The sequence below is a fragment of the Macaca mulatta genome, chromosome 9 (genome assembly GCF_049350105.2).
Source record: "Macaca mulatta isolate MMU2019108-1 chromosome 9, T2T-MMU8v2.0, whole genome shotgun sequence".
NCBI classification, from domain to species: Eukaryota; Metazoa; Chordata; class Mammalia; order Primates; family Cercopithecidae; genus Macaca; species Macaca mulatta.
This window is the reverse complement of record NC_133414.1, coordinates 95,797,870-95,814,228: the sequence shown is the minus strand read 5'-3', so window position 1 is coordinate 95,814,228 and position 16,359 is coordinate 95,797,870. Positions and strand designations below refer to the sequence as shown.

The 16,359-nt window shown below is 36.8% G+C and overlaps 1 protein-coding gene across 1 annotated transcript in view; it reads right to left on the bottom strand.

The window, feature by feature from the left end:
• Positions 1-16,359, bottom strand: part of PCDH15 (protocadherin related 15) — a 990,428-nt gene that overhangs the window by 207,277 nt on the left and 766,792 nt on the right. The window lies entirely within an intron of this gene.

Below are 16,359 nucleotides of genomic sequence, written 5' to 3'. Positions count from 1 at the left end.
ATCTGTTCCAAAAGCCAAATGGGAGTAAAACTACAGTAACTGTAATGTACCTGCAAGGGACTCTTCTTCAACATTAGAAAACACATCTCTGCATAAGTGAGAATGTTTGATACCATAATATACCCATATTTACTGAAAATTTGAAGTCATGTAAAATCACTTTGCATCAAATACAATGAGAAAACATTGAGTAAATATTCATTTAATGAAATGTAATTAGAAGGAATCTTAGCTGAAACTCAATTGTGATACTAATTATGAATCTCGCTATCAGCTACTATATATTTTGCTTTGAAAAGTTCCATGTAAAAGAAACTGAAATAAATCTTAGAAACTGTAAAATGTTACATAATTATGCCCCAAACTGTCAACAGGAAAGGAAGCAAAACAAAACACTTGGCTGCCTTATGAGCCAGGGACACAAAAATCGCTCCAGGTCCACAAAGCGTGGAATGCAATACGATGTGTTTTAAGAGCACATATGCGGTTGTATATTCAGTTTTACAGGCACTGGTAAAGCATGCAGAATGGGGATGCTGAATGTTTGTGCCTTCTTTGAAACAAGAATGTCTAAGATGTGAAAATCATGTTTACAGTGGTGCTCCTGTATGTCATAATGCCAAGCATTTCAGCAGGATTTGTCTCTTTGACTCATGAAAACACAACTGCCCCTGGGAGTTTAATATTTCTGAGGTTTAGTTCTGAGAAAAGATAGAAGAATTGCAGAAATACCTGAAGAGAAAAAATACTGTGACAGAGTTGAATAGTTTCTGTCGATATAGTTTCTTTTACTTTTATACTTTGCCTAGAATTTGTCTTATGAATTATTGACAAATCAGTCAAGCTGATCATTTTAGTGAAAACAACAAACACTGTCTTCTCCCATTTTCACCAAAAAAAGAGGGTGAACTCTTTTTTCTATTTACTTGAAATTACTCATCAAGTAAATAGAAAAAATTGTTGGCCAATAACAAAATATAAATAAGTCTTGTTTCATAACAATAATACCCTTAAAATCTCAGTCACTTTTTCTGTCTATGGAATATCTTAAGATCGAAAACATTAATCATTTATGCAATTGGAAATTTAAATGACTCTTGTTCAAGTTGTTTTGACTGACTCATATGATTGAATATTTATTATGGTAGAATGACTCAATTTGACTGATGTGGCTGTATGTGTGTCTGTGTGTTTTATACATGTCCAGCTGTTTATATATCCACTAGGAAACATATCTAAATTAGTTTTGCTTTTGCTCCCATAGCAAATTATCACAAATTGAGCAGCTGACACAAAACAAGTTCATTATTTTAAAGCTCTATAGGTCAGAAATTCAAGATGGTCTCACCAGGGCTATGTTTCTTTCTGGAGACTCTAAGGAGAAACAATGTCCTTGCTCATTCAGGTTGTTGACAGAATTCAGTTGCTAGAGTTTGTAGAACTGGGATCCCCATTTCCTTGATGGTTGTCATGTGACGACCAATCCCGGTTTCTAGAGGTCCCCATATTCCTTGGCTCATGACACATTTCCTCCATTTTTAAAGCCAGGAATGGTGGTCAAGCCCCTCTCACATTCTTTGAATCCCTCTCTCCATCTTTTTCCATTTTATCTTTCTGACCTACTCTTCAGGTATCCTCCTCCACTTTTAAGGGCATGTAAGATTACATTATGCTCCCTTGGACAATCCAGGAAAGAATCCCCATCACAGCATCTTTAACCTTGATATATGTGTGTGCACACATGTGCAAGTGTGTGTATACTGCCATATATAAATATATAGCAATCTATATTTTATGATGATTTTATGATGGGATTTCTTTTTTTTGAAACAGGTCTTGCTCTGTCACCCATGCTGGGGTGCAGTGGTGTGATCTAGGCTCACTGCAACCTTTACCTCCCAGGCTCAAGTGATCCTCCCACCTCAGCCTCCTGAGTAGCTGGCACTACAAGCACATGCCCACATGCCTGGTTAATTTTTTAATTTTTATTAGAGACGGGGTTTCCCCTTGTTGCCCAGGTCAGTCTTGAACTTCTGGGCTCAAGCTATCCTCCCACTTTGGCTTCCCAAAGTGCTGGGATTACAGGTGTGAGCCATCTCACCCAGCCTGAGAGGGGTTTTTAGAGAAAATATCCAAGCAGATATTCATTAAGCAGACTGACAGTAAATGCTAAATGGGGCATCCTCATCAATAGAGTTTCATAATTTTAAATAATCAGTTTAAATTGGTATAAATTGTGATATGTCAAGTACACACACACTTGGACTGAATCTATAACCACTTAATTCACTGAAGTCATAGCTACCATGACAAGAAGTATATTTGCTTATGGAATAAAATACTATAATATCCCCCAGAAAACTACTCTAAAAATTGTAAGGTGACTGAGACACGCATCTAATGGAAACAAAGGGAATAGAATATAAAATGCAGAGCTATTTCCTTATCTATTCCTATGTCCCCATTAAATCAAGGAGCATAAATAAGGGAATGTAAGTTAAGCAACATGAGCTGGCTGAGCAAGGCAGTTTTACTTATTTACTATTCTAGATGAACATGTAGCTGTTAAACAAGATAACCAAACATAGAACCCCTCATTATCAGCAGTACTGTCAAGAACTTTGCATTGATGTTTAATATCTAGTCAAGCAGTTCAGTGTATGATGCTATAATGAAAACATATATCTTCCTAGAAATCAATTAAAAGTTAATTAAATTTGTTAATAAGAAAAATAACACATCTCTTTTCCCCTTGTACTACATCAAAGCAATAAACAGTAATAGCTGCAACTTTATAATCATCTGTCCATGGTTAACACATTTTTGTAATATACACGTTACTATGGGGCCTGATTTGTGGCTACTAACTTGTGAATGCATATTGCTGGTAAATTGGCTGATAGCCTGTAGTCAAATAAAGACCTCACTGGACAGAACTTTGAATAATTTCCAGAAACACCACTCACAAACCTTATTGATTAACACCAAAGTTAGAGTATATGAAAGAAAACCACACAATTACTTAAGAAAAAAAGTCAGACAATGTTCAAGGGAATTTATTGAACAAAGATTTTTTGTATAATTTTTGAGAACCAATTTTATACCATTCCACTTGAAAAGGGAGCCGGGAAATATATTTCTTAAACCCTAAATTCATTCCCCACCCCTTTTTTTCTCATTATCTTTTTAGAATGGTCTGTTACACAATTCTTTCCATCTATAAAAGTGGAAGTTCATTACTGGGATTGCTACCCTGGGGGTTACCAGTACTGTAGAGAAGACCTAAAAGCATGCCTGTATGGGTGGAATATATTGAGATAAAACCTCAAAGTAGAGGTTGATGTTTGCACTCCTTCCATTGAGAAGTCCCTGGGTAGATTACTTGTGTAATTTACAATGACTCATTTCCATTTAAAATATGTCAAATATCCATTTAGATTAATTATTTAGATAGAAAATTATGTGACAAAAATCAGCGCCAACAAAGTAACTTGAGGAGAAAACCAAAATGTTATAGCTATTATAAAGGTGTAAACTACCATGTAGCACCTAATTGGCCCCGTGTGAAGCTGAGAGAGTGCTTTGCTCTACCTTTTGTTTGTCCTTTACAGTAATTTAAGAGGTCATGTACATCTTTCTCACTTTGAAGTGGGAACCATCAAAGCTGTTGATCAGGGAGGTTGGGCAGTACATCCTTCATGACATTACTAGTGAAAATACATTTTTAAAATCATTATCGATTAACTTCAAAAAGATATACGATAGTTGTCTTTTTTTCTTTTAAGAAGCTGAGTTATTTCAAGGGCTGTGATTATTAGTGTAAAGGAGACAAGCAATTGAAAGACTCAAAATACAGGTAAATTTTTTCACTCTGCACACAAATGCCTCATAATCATTACTGAACAATGGCAAGTAGACCTACTGACTAGAAGGTAACTTGCATAACTTGAGTTAAAATCACTAAAAAATAACCAGAATGAATAGCTTTCCATTAAATATTATAACTTTCAAATACTAGTCCCTAGAAATCTAGAAAACACACAATTAACACAAATAATTTTTCAAGGGATCAACTATTACTCTAAGATACACGATAAGCTACATTTTATCCTAGCATTCAAGGCTCTACCTGGTCTTGTTCTAACCTATCTTTGTGCACTTATGTCCCTCAACTAACTCCCTGACACAAACTCTATGTTTTAGTCAAAGGAATATACTTACGGTGTCAATCAGCTACCAAGAAACTCTCAAGTGTCAGTGGTTTGTTACCACTGATGTTCCCATCTCACCTCTACAGCACCCATTGTGAATTCCAAATCCAGCTTTACTCTGTCTGTCTTTACTTAGAAGACAGGCTAAAGGAGCAGCCTCTATTGGAATACGAAGCTCATGTGGTGCAGGAATTTAAAAAGACATGAGATAGTCAAGCTGCAGCTTTTAATGTTCCTGCTTGGAGGTCATCATATCACCTATACTTCTGCTTTATCAGTCAAGGCAAATCACATGACAAGTCCGATGTCAAGGGATGCAGAAATAGCATTCCTTCACATAATGGGACAGTGATAAATCAGAAACACTTTTACAATGTACTACCCTGGTTTTCCTTGAAATGACCATGCTCTCCCTCACCTTCCCTGATAGAGTTTTTTGTTTGTTTCTATTTTCCCCCAATCCAACTTAAATCTTCAAAACCTAGCTTCAGTTCTACTTCATCTGGGAAATCTCTTCTTTCCATCCAGCCTTCTGATCCCTTTTGCACATAGCAAAACTCGATTTTTATTGCTATTTATGTATGTTATGCAATTAAATAATTGGCCTAAAAATCTGTAGTGTATCCATGTATTACACAATAGGAGACACTATTAGAGAAAAGAATCTGTAAATTGTTTTGTGGAGTGTACAATGTATGAGAAATGGAAAATCAGAGCAGGGATGGAAATATGGCAGAGAAGTAAAAAAAAAAAAAAAAAAAAGATAGCAAGTAAATAAAAATAAATGATATTCCTGTAGTTGGGTGTTATTTAATGCAAATGAACTGAAGGCATCAAGTTAAATAAGATAGTTTAAGCTGTTCCAACATAGCTTGCAGACCGCTTACTAGGTAAGCATTAGGAAGAAACTTTGCACTAAAAATCTTTACATATTCAGTTCTCATGTTAATGGTAAACACTTGAAGATTATTACTTCAATGCTTCAGGAAAAGAGTTGTCATGTTCATGTTCATACAGCAAACAAAGAAAGTAATGTTGTTTCATGTTCATTAAATGTATTTACATAGTAAGGCTGTCTTTTCCCTTTTTCAAATATTCCTTACAATGCTGAAAACCTGGGAGGACTCATTCCATATTTCCCCACCATTGCTTTGTATTTGATAATTCTGCACTATAGGTTTAGTGTGTATATACCTCTTTATGTGATGCTAAAAACATCATATGTTAAATTATATTTAGTTTTCCAACCTCTTCTTACTTCTACTTCTCCAGCTTCTTCAGTCTCATCTTTTTCTCTGTGGGCGAACATATTCTAAGCACCAAATCTAAATTTAAGTGAATTTTGCCATACTAAAAATGCTATTTCATGTCTGCTTTATCCAGTCATAAAATCCTCCCCTTATTTCCAAAACTGATTATTCTTCAGCCCAAGTATCACTTCTCTCAGAAGCATCTGAGTAAACAAAATGCCTCATCTTCATGCTCCTGAAGCTCATTGTATGTTTCTTTACCACATGCCCTATTGCTTTTTTTCTGCAATTTTTTAACAGCCCACATGAAATTAAGAATTCCTAAGGCCAGATGGCTTATTTATCTCATACAATGCCTGTTTTATTTTTCCTTCTGCATTGATATAGGTTAGATATGCAATAATTTCTGCCAAAATTTCTTCTGAAGCTATTTCTATTTTTCAATTACATAGCGTTCCCACCCCAACCACTCAAACACATGAAGAAAGAAAAATTGCCAATTAGCATTTATAATTTTGTCTTAAAAGAAGGTACATTTTCTGTTTATTAGACAAAATGTAAGAAAATAAGACACATTTTGTTCTTTAAATAAAAATTAAGTGATCGCATGATTACTTACTAAACTTTGTCCTTTTGTTACATCTTATCACTTTCTTGTTTTTAATTCTGTCACTGTATTAGTCAGTTTTCACACTGCTATAAAATACTCCCCAGAAACTAGGGGATTTATAAATGAAAGAGGTTTAATTGACTCACAGTTTCACATGGCTGGGGAGGTCTCAGGAAACTTAGAATCATGGTGGAAGGTGAAGGGGAAGCAGGCACTTCTTCACATGGTGACAGAAGAGAAAAGAGTGAAGAAGGAACTCCCAATCACTTATAAAACCATCAGATCTAGTAAGGACTCACTCACTGTCATAAGAAAAGCATGGGGGAAGCCTCCCCCATTATCCAATCACACCCCTCCCTGGACACGTGGGGATTATAGATCCCTCCCTCAACACATGGGGATTACAAATCGAGATGAGATTTGGGTTGGAACACAGAGCCAAACTGTATCAGTCACCTACAATTCTTTAAGGACATCTATTTGTAGGTCAGTTTTAAAATAAGTGCAATATATATACTTACTTTGTATAATTAAATATATTAGTTTAACTTTTAACAGTCTATTCTAGCATTGCTTAACTCTTTTTTTATTATCAACCCCCGTCAAAAGAGGATTTTTAGATTTTTTTCTTTCTAATAGAACCCTTACAAATTTTTACTTCCACAGATATATTTATGTATATATATTACCCATGCTTTATACATAACAAAAGTGAGGTTTTTTGGTCTCCCAAAACCTGATAGTATACATTGGGAACGATCTACCACCATTGAAAATGCATGCTCTAGCCAAAAGAGAGTCCTCTATAACTTCCTTATATACCATAAACATTTTCACATAAGCATTGTTTCTTTCAGCACTCATTACAGTGGCATCACTTTCTAAAATATTTGCCCATATTACTATATGGGGCAACGTCAGGTTATCTCTGAGCTTGTACTCAATACTCATCACTTCTTAAGTAACGAAGTAAGGGAAAAATACCACCTCCATGAATTGTATTTTATTTGATAATCTGCTTAGCCCAGTCTTCCTATTTATTTGATTGTGCTTATATTTTCTGCCAAGTTATAACACAGAGTATTGTGGTTTGTTTTCTTAAATACCTATTTTAAATAGTCTGCTCTATGCTTATTGAATATGTGACATTTTGCTTATCAGGTGTTTTTATAGGTCCTATATACTAATCCAAGTTTTAATTTTCTTTTTTCTAGTATTCTGTTGGGTTCAATATAAACATGCTCATACATTTCTCTGAAGAGTCAAGAGTAATCTACACTTTAAGCATTGTCCTTCTGTCTGTCACAGGGCTTTTTGTTATATTACATTGTCTCACAAATCATTTTTTGTATCATTTCTAGAAAACAAAATCATAACTAGAAACTGAAAAGAATGTGACAGCCAGATTGGATTCTCTGTGAAATTCTATACAATTAAATTTTCTGGATAACATTCAAGTAAAGGCTTAACAGATTTGTAAGTAAAACAAGAGCAATAAAAGTGCCTCTGGCTAATATAATAACTATTTAATGAGAGAAAAAATATCTCTTAATTTCCCAATACTATCAATCATTTCATTTGCTGAATATAAGCTCAAGTTTTTCCCAAACAGTAATCATAAAATTAAAGGGGATTTTCTCTACTTTACACATATTGTCACAATTTTACCTACCTTGATAACATCACCGGGATAGAGCCAGATATCGGTTCCAGTTTTATGTTATCATCACTCATTCCTTGAGCTAGTATAATAATTTTCAGCCGTTTCCTTACCTTAATCTGGGATGTCTCCAATAGGTTCATTTAAACATGTGTGTTATATCCCACACAATAATAATGGGAGACTTTAACAACCCACTGTCAACATTAGACAAATCAATGAGACAGAAAGTTAACAAGGATATCCAGGAATTTAACTCAGTTCTGCACCAAGCTGACCTAATAGACATCTACAGAACTCTCCACCCCAAATAAACAGAATATACATTCTTCTCAGCACCACATCGCACTTATTCCAAAATTGACCACATAGTTGGAAGTAAAGAACTCCTCGGCGAATGTGAAAGGACAGAAATTATAACAAACTGTCCCTCAGACCACAGTGCAATCAAACTAGAACTCAGGATTAAGAAACTCACTCAAAACCACTCAACTACATGAAAACTGAACAACCAACTCCTGAATGACTACTGGGTACATAACGAAATGAAGGCAGAAATAAAGATGTTCTTTGAAAACAATGAGAACAAAGACACAACATACCAGAATCTCTGGGACACATTTAAAGCAGTGTGTAGAGGGAAATTTATAGCACCAAATGCCCACAAGAGAAAGCAGGCAAGATCTAAAACTGACACCCTAACATCACAGTTAAAAGAAATAAAATGCAAGAGCAAACACATTCAAAAGCTAGCAGAAGGCAAGAAATAACTAAGATCAGAGCAGAACTGAAGGAGATAGAGACACAAAAACAACCCTTCCAAAAATAAATGAATCCAGGAGCTGGTTTTTTGAAATGAGCAACAAAATTGATAGATGGCTAGCAAGACTAATAAAGAAGAAAAGAGAGAAGAACAAAATAGACGCAATAAAAAATGATAAAGGGGATATCACCACCGACCCCACAGAAATACAAACTACCATCAGAGAATACTATAAACACCTCTACGCAAATAAACTAGAAAATTTAGAAGAAATGGATCAATTCCTGGACACATACACTCTCCCAATACTAAACCAGGAAGAAATTGAATCCCTGAATAGACCAATAACGGGCTCTGAAATTGAGGCAATAATTAATAGACTACCAACCAAAAAAAGTCCAGAACCAGACGGATTCACAGCTGAATTCTACCAGAGGTACAAGGAGGAGCTGGTACCATTCCTTTTGAAACTATTCCAATCAATAGAAAAAGAGGGAATCCTCCCTAACTCATTTTATGAGACCAACATCATCCTGATACCAAAGCCCGGCAGAGACACAACAAAAAAAAGAGAATTTTAGAACAATATCCCTGATGAACATCGATGCAAAAATCCTCAATAAAATACTGGCAAACCAAATGCTGCAGCACATCAAAATGCTTATCCACCATGATTAAGTGGGCTTCATCCCTGGGATGCAAGGCTGGTTCAACATATGCAAATCAATAAACATAATCCAGCATATAAACAGAACCAAAGACAAAAACCACATGATTATCTCAATATTATTGGTGCAGAAAAGGCCTTTGACAGCCCTTCATGCTAAAAAGTCTCAAAAAATTCGGTACTGATGGGCAATCAGGCAGAAGAAAGAAATAAACAGTATTCAATTAGGAAAAGAGGAAGTCAAATTGTCCCTCTTTGCAGATGATATAATTATATATTTAGAAAACCCCATCGTCTCAGTCCAAAATCTCCTTAAGCTGCTAAGCAACTTAAGCAAAAGTTGGAAGCATTCCCCTTGAAAACCGGCACAAGACAAGGATGCCTTCTCTCACCAGTCCTATTCAACATAGTGTTGGAAGTTCTGGACAGGGCAATCAGGCAGGAGAAAGAAATAAAGGGTATTCAATCAAGAAAAGAGGAAGTCAAATTGCCCCTGTTTGCAGATGACATGATTGTATGACGTGATTGTAACCCCATCATCTCAGCCCAAAATCTCCTTAAGCTGATAAGCGACTTCAGCAAAGTCTCAGGATACAAAATCAATGTGCAAAAACCACAAGTATTCCTATACACCAATAACAGACAAACAGAGAGCCAAATCATGAGTGAACTCCCATTCACAATTGCTTTAAATAGAATAAAATACCTAGGAATCCAACTTACAAGGGATGTGAAGAACCTCTTCAGGGAGAACTACAAACCACTGCTCAATGAAATAAAAGAGGACACAAACAAATGGAAGAACATTCCATGCTCATGGATAGGAAGAATCAATATCGTGAAAATGGTCATACTGCCCAATGTAATTTTTTTTTTTTTTTTTTTTTTTTTTTGAGACGGAGTCTCGCTCTGCCGCCCAGGCTGGAGTGCAGTGGCCGGATCTCAGCTCACTGCAAGCTCCGCCTCCCGGGTTCACGCCATTCTCCTGCCTCAGCCTCCCGAGTAGCTGGGACTACAGGCACCGCCACCTCGCCCGGCTAGTTTTTTGTATTTTTTAAAGTAGAGACGGGGTTTCACCATGTCAGCCAGGATGGTCTCGATCTCCTGACCTCGTGATCCACCCGTCTCGGCCTCCCAAAGTGCTGGGATTACAGGCTTGAGCCACCGCGCCCGGCCTACCCAATGTAATTTATAGATTCAATGCCATCCCCATCAAGCTACCAATGACTTTCTTCACAGAATTGGAAAAAAATACTTTAAAGTTCATATGGAACCAAAAAAGAGCCCACATTACCAAGACAATCCTAAGCCAAAAGAACAAAGCTGGAGGCATCAAGCTACCTGACTTCAAACTACACTACAAGGCTACAGTAACCAACACAGCATGGTACTGGTACCAAAACAGAGATAAAGACCAATGGAACAGAACAGAGCCCTCAGAAATGATACCACACATCTACAACCATCTGATCTTTGACAAACCTAACAAAAACAAGAAATGGGGAAAGGATTTCTTATCTAATAAATGGTGCTGGGAAAACTGGCTAGCCATATGTTTTGGATCCCTTCCTTATACCTTATACAAAAATTAATTCAAGATGGATTCAAGACTTAAATGTTAGAACTAAAGCAATAAAAACCCTAGAAGAAAACCTAGGCAATATCATTCAGGTCATAGGCATGGACAAGGACTTCATGTCTAAAACACCAAAAGCAACGGCAACAAAAGCCAAAATTGACAAATGGGATATAATTAAACTAAAGAGCTTCTGCACAGCAAAAGAAACTACCATCAGAGTGAACAGGCAACCTACAGAATGGGAGAAAATTTTTGCAATCTACTTATCTGACAAAGGGCTAATATTCAGATTCTGCAAAGAACTCAAATTTACAAGAAAGAAACAAACAACCCCATCAAAAAGTGGGCAAAGGATATGAACAGACACTTCTCAAAAGAAGATATCCATGCAGCCAACAGACACATGAAAAAATACTCATCATCACTAGCCATCAGAAAAATGCAAATCAAAACCACAATGAGATACCATCTCACACCAGTTAGAATGGCGATCATTAAAAAGTTAGGAAACAACAGGTGCTGGAGAGGATGTGGAGAAATAGGAACACTTTTACACTGTTGGTGGGACTGTAAACTAGTTCAACCATTGTGGAAGACAGTGTGGCGATTCCTCAAGGATCTGAAACTAGAAATACCATTTGACCCAGCCATCCCATTACTGGGTATATACCCAAAGGATTATAAATCATACTGCTATAAAGACACATGCACACATATGTTTATTGCAGCACTATTCACAGTAGCAAAAATTTGGAACCAACCCAAATGTCCATCAATGACAGACTGTATTAAGAAAATGTGGCACATATACACCATGAAATACTACGCAGCCATAAAAAAGGATGAGTTCATGTCCTTTGTAGTGGCATGGATGCAGCTGGAAACCATCATTCTCAGCAAACTATCACAAGAACAGAAAAGCAAACACCGCATGTTCTCACTCCTAGGTGGGAATTGAACAATGAGAACACTTGGACACAGGAAGGGGAACTTCATACACCGGGGCCTGTTGTGGGGTGGGGAGAGGGGGGAGAGATAGAATTAGGAGATATACCTAATGTAAATGACGAGTTAATGGGTGCAGCACACCAACATGGCACATGTATACATATGCAACAAACCTGCAAGTTATGCACATGTACCCTAGAACTTAAAGGATAAAAAAAAGTATGTTATATATTCAGTTTGCTGACAACAATTCACTGAAGTAACTGAGGATCATGTTTTCTACTGTCTTGTCCAACATAGTAATTTAAATTAGGAAAACAGAATTAATTGGAAGAAACAACTTATTGTTCTGTATTTACTCCCTGGGACTGCATTCATTTGTAGAGAAAAAGAGCTGAGACATATACAATGTGAAATTGCCTTTTGAATTAGAAGTTATGGACTCAGATTCTGCTGCATTCTTCCTTTTCCAGCTGCCTTCCTTCAGATATACTTTCCTAGTACCTTCCTGTGTGCTACTATGTAAATAGTAGGAAACTATTTTAGAATTATTCCTCAGCAGCAGGCTTTATGCAAAGTGCTGTCAGTTTGTTTCCTTTAATTGTGGTGTAAACAGTACTGCTGCTTACCTTAATATTAATTATATATACACATTTTTAGAAGTTATAGATATATAAAAGGCTCAGATATTTTATTAGCATCCTTTTTTCTTTCTGGTAAGAGAAAATAAGCCAGATTGGAGATTAAAAAGGAAACTTCATTTGGATGCCATTCCTTTGTTAATTGTTAGCATGTAGGAAATAAGAGGAATATTTTAATATCGATTGGCCAAGCAGAAATTCTCCTGAGAATAATAGAATGTTTTCAATGACATGTTATTTATTGAATGTAGCTGTTCCACAGGAGCAGTCTAGTCAGTATAATTAAATGATCCTGTATAAGAGAACTGGAATCTGAAATAAAATAGAAGTGGTAAGTTTACAGGCACATTTTGTTTCATTGCACTTAGCTTTATTGTGCTTCACAGATGCTGCATTTTTTACAAATTGAAGGCTTGCGACAAAGATGCCTTAAGCAAATATATTGGCACCATTTTTCCAACAGTGTGTGCTCATTTCATGTCTCTGAGGCACATTTTGGTAATTCTCAGAATATAACAAATTTTTAAAATACTACTGGATCTGTTATGGTGATCTATGATCAGTGATCTTTGAACTTATTATTGTAATTGTATTGGGGTGCCACAGAACACACCATATAAGAGCAAACTGAATTAATAAAGGTTCTATGTATGTATTTTTTTTGAGATATGGTCCAAGATGAGATGGTGTGTGTGTTCTGATTTCTCCATCCACTGACCATTTCCCCATCTTCCTCACTTTCCTTGAGCCTTCCTATTCTCTGAGACACAATGAAATTAAAATTAGGCCAATTAATAGCCCTACTATGTATGGGCTCTAAGTGTTTAAGTGAAAGGAAGAGTTGTGTGTCTCTCATTTGAAATTAAAAGCTAGAAATGATTAAGCTTAGTGGGAAAGGTCGGTCAAAAGCTGAGAAAGCTTAAAAACTTGGCCTCTTGTGCCAGTTAGCCACATTGTGAATGCAAAGGAAAAGTTATTTCATAAATTAAAAGTGCTACTCCAGTGCACACACAAATGATAGGAAAGTAAAACAACCTGATGTGAAGAAAGTTTGAGTGGTCTGGATAGATCAAACTAGCCACAATATTCCCTTAAGACAAAGCCTAATCTGGAGCAAGGCCCTAACTCTCTTCCATTCTCTGGAGTTTGAGAGAGGGGAGGAAGCTGCAGAAGAAAAGTCTGAAGCTAATAGAAGTGGGTTCATGAAGTTTAAGGGGGAAAAAAGCCATCTCCATAACATAAACGTGCAAGGTGAAGCAGCAAGTGCTGATGCAGAAGGTGCTGCAGCTAGTTATCCAGAAAATCTAGCTAAGATATTTGATGAGGGTGGCTACACTAAAGAAACAGATTTCCAAGGTAGATAACACAGTCTTCTATTAGAAGATGCCATCTAGAACTTCCATGGCTGAAAAAGAGAGGTCAATGCCAAGATTCAAGGTTTCAAAGATTGGGCTGACTTTCTTGTTAGGTGCTAAGGTAGCTCATGACTTTAAGTTGAAGCCAGTGTTTATTGACCATTCTGAAAACCCTTGTTCACTTAAGAATTCTGTTAAATTTACTCTGTCTGTACTCAAGAAATGGAATAACAATGCCTCAATAACAGCATATGTTTATGGAAGCATAAACTATGTTTACAGCATAGTTTAGCAAGTATTTTAAGCCCATGGTTGAGACCTACTGCTCAGGGATAAAAAAGACTTCTTTCTACACATTACTGCTCATTGAGAATGCACCTGGTCACTCAAGAGTTCTGATAGAGATATATAAGGAGATCAATGTTGTTTTCTTGCCTGTTCACACAACTTCCATTCTAAAGCTCATGGATCAAGGAGTAAAGTTGAGGTTTTCATCGTATTATATAAGAAATAAATTTCATAAGATTATAGCTGTCATTGACAGTTATGCCTCTGATGGATCTGGGCAAAGTGAACTAAAAATCTTCTGGAAGTGATTCACCATTCTAGATTCCAATAGCAATATTTTTGATTCACGGAAGGAGGTAAAAATATCAACATTAATAGAAGCTTGGAAGAAGTTGATTTCTTCCTTCATGAATGACTCTGAGAGGTTCAAGAGAGGTTTAAGCCTTCAGTGGATGAAGGAATTGCAAATGTGGTAGACATAGTGAGAACTAGAATTAGAGGTGCAGCCTGAAGATGTGAGTGAATTGCTGTAATCTTATGATAGACTTGAACAGATGAGGAATTGCTTTTTATGGAAGAGCAAAGAAAGTGGTTTCTTGATATGAAACCAACTCCTAATGAAGATGCTGTGAACATTGTTGAAATAGCAACAGATAATTTAGAATATTTTATATACTTCACAGCAAGGATTGAGAAGATTGACTCCAATAAAAAAAAAAAACACTTTGTTGGCTACAATACTATCAAACAGCATCACTAGCTACAGATAAAAATTTAATGAAAGCAAGAAGCATTCAATGAAGCACAATTCATTGTTGTCTTATTTTAAGAAACTGACACAGCCATCCCAACTTCAGCAACCACCCTCCTAATCAATGAGCAGTCACTGATAGTGAGGCAAGACCCTCTATCAGTATAAAGATTAAGACTTGTAGGCCGGGCGCGGTGGCTCAAACCTGTAATCCCAGCACTTTGGGAGGCCGAGGCGGGCGGATCACAAGGTCAGGAGATCGAGACCACAGTGAAACCCCGTCTCTACTAAAAATACAAAAAATTAGCCGGGCGCGGTGGTGGGCGCCTGTAGTCCCAGCTACTCAGGAGGCTGAGGCAGGAGAATGGCGGGAACCCGGGAGGCGGAGCTTGCAGTGAGCCGAGATCGCGCCACTGCACTCCAGCCTGGGCAACAGCGTGAGACTCTGTCTCAAAAAAAAAAAAAAAAAAAAAAAAAAAAAAAACAAGACTTGCTGAAGGTTCAGATGATTGCCAGTATTTTTTTAGCCATAAAATATTTTAATTAAGGTATGGACATTGTTTTTCAGACATAATGCTATTGCAGACTGAATGGAGTGAGTATAGTATAGTGTAAAAATAACATTTATATGCACTGGGAAACCTAAAACCCTATGTGACATTTGCTGTATTACTGTGACCTGGAAGAGAACTCACGCTATGTCTGAAATATGCTTGTATTAAAACAAGTGTATTGCTTTGAGAAACAGAAACTCTATAATCTATCTACCAAGAATCTTTGCAGGTAATAAAGAAGGAAGTTATTGACTTATTTCAAACTTAAAGTCGGAGGAGTCTAAATGGAGACTGAAGTTACATCTAACATGACAAGTGTGAACCACTTTGATTTGGTTTGCCCAGAGGAAACATTACTCCTGCTACTTTCATAAAGACTGATTGCTTTTGACAGAAATCTGTCTGTGCAGAGTTGGAAGAGTATGATACTGAGAAGTCATAAAACCATTAGAAAAGACTGGGCTCAGAGGAACTCCTCATAAAAATGTTCACACAGAAGGAATAAGACAGTGTGTATTTGCTATATATCTACGTTTTGAATTATGACACACATAGGGAATATTTCCAGAGCTTGGTTTCCGTAATCCCAATGAACTAATTCTTGTGAGATATCATAAACTAAATAGTGGGAAAGCAAGCCAAAGAAATACTGCCTGATTTATTTATTTTGCAGACTGCACTTAGATTTTAGAAAAGAGCCTCTCATCTTTGATTCTTGTATGACTTGAAGAAAAAGCTACACTGTATAAAGGTGTTTGCATGTGGGTTCTCTGGCAAGCAGACGATGGGCGACAGAGATTAGCTGCAAGAGTTTTATTGGGGTATGCTTTGGGGGTCAACATTTTTGGAGGGCAAAGGACAAGAGCAGAATTGGATTCAGGGAGAAAGTCAAACTACTATACAGAGTCAACTACAGCCTTGGCCAACCCAAGGAAGGAGCTGCAGAATTGTAATTGCATGTCGCAGTTTTTCTGAGCTGGGGTAAAATGTCCAGGAGTTTACACTCAGGCATCAGTCAGTATATGCGCTACACTGAAATTGATGTGACTATGTGCAAGACAGCCTTCTGTAGATAAGGTCAT